The sequence below is a fragment of the Mastomys coucha genome, unplaced genomic scaffold (assembly GCF_008632895.1).
Source record: "Mastomys coucha isolate ucsf_1 unplaced genomic scaffold, UCSF_Mcou_1 pScaffold22, whole genome shotgun sequence".
Lineage (NCBI taxonomy): Eukaryota > Metazoa > Chordata > Mammalia > Rodentia > Muridae > Mastomys > Mastomys coucha.
This window is the reverse complement of record NW_022196905.1, coordinates 157,346,007-157,347,803: the sequence shown is the minus strand read 5'-3', so window position 1 is coordinate 157,347,803 and position 1,797 is coordinate 157,346,007.

Here is a 1,797-nt window from a genome sequence, read left to right as displayed (position 1 = left end):
ACACACACACACACACACACACACACACACACACACACACACACACACAAGCAGGACATTGATGGAGAGATCTCTTAGAATAGCAAGCAGAACACAGGACGTCAGCTTGCACCCATGATTTGACTTCCAGTCCTTCTCTTCACTGTTCCCAGCCACCCCTTCTCTCAGAGCCCCTCTCCATGCCAAGGCTGGTCCTGGGCAATCTTTCAAAGTTGTCCCTCATTTAGGGATCTGAAAGGACAAAGTTGTGTCTGGAAACTTTTCTTGATATTCTTTTTCTGGGTAGAATGGCTGACTTCCCTCCCTCCTAGCCTTCAAACACTTAGTAAGAGCTACTCCCAGCAATGGTGGAGGGATCCTCTCTGAGGTTAAGAACAGAAGAGCTGTTACAAGAGATGCTACTGAGCAGAGACACTCAGTCTGCTGGGCTTCTTGAAGGCTTCACACAGATGAAGTATTGGGGGAAACATGGAGAAACCAGATGTCAATAGATGGAGAAGAGGCAGATTCCAGAAGGCAATGGAGCCAAAGCCAGGAAGTATGACGGTGCTGTCTCTGTGCCCAGGAGTTACACAAGCTCAGCCATGAGGCCATTGTCCTTGTGCAGTAAAGCACTAAGATTGGCTATAATTGGAGTAATCTTTGAAGGAAGGTTTTGTCTATACGGAATGAGTGTAGAATCCTACGAGGCACTTTAGAGTACAAGCTACTAACCTTTACCACGTAATGAGGGACTTCCGGAGTTACAACTGTCATTCCTCCCCCTTCCGGCTTTTTAAGTGGTGCTGCAAAGGGATGCTGGGGAATTCCCTTCATTTTTATTTCTGTTTGAAAAGGATACAATGACAGTGCAGCTTATATTTCTCCACAAAGGGGGTGAGCTTCATTTTAGGATGTGAATCTTATTCATTGAGGCGACAAACCAAGGTAGGCCAAACCAAGCTGAGGCCTTTTCCTTTGCAATCTGATTGAAGAAATTTTGAAAAATAAACATAGTTGGTTAGATTACCCATCATTTATAGTTGTAGAAATGTATGTCTGAGACTGGAATGAACGCTTTCTCTTTGGAATGGAGCCGGGTGCTGGTCCAAGAATCCGTGTTCTTTCTCTGAAGGCAGAATCCAGACAAGCCCCAGCCAGAATGAGAAGGTGAACTGGAGTAGTTTGCTGAGTTTCAAACATGCCACATCTCATTCTCCTGAGAGGATGACTCTCCACGTACTGAGCCTCTCCAGTGTGAACAGTGTTGTCTGTCTGTCTGTGTTGTGTCGGCATATCTTGGGGCTTGAGTGGCTGATCACATGTGTGTTCAGGTCCTAAGGTAGGAGGGCTGAGTCCCATATCTAGCAATCTGGCACCATGCCATGGGTTATGACTAGTACTTTATCCTATCCTAACTATACACAAAGCAAAAGAGGACGCGTGGAACTCAAGACCAGAGTTCGACTTTGAAGAGCGGAGAACAGGGGTGTGGAGTCGGGGCCCCTGTAGAAGCAGCACACAGGAGTGTGAACACCTCTTACCACGGGCCTCTGTGTAGGATGATAACGGGTCCCTGTCGGAGCAGGGTCTTGCTGATGTCACTTCTTGGCTTTGGGGTTTCTACAGAAGTAGGAGCAGGGAAGTCCTATAAATGTGAAGAGATCTCTACTTACACCCCAAGGTGTGCCCTGCTCTGAAGGAAGTGGGCTAGGCCCAGAGCACAAGGCCCTGACTGGAGAAGGCACCACTGGAGGCACGTTAGCTTCCCCAATTGCCTTTGTGAGAACCAGGCTAGAGCAATAACCTGAGTTACAC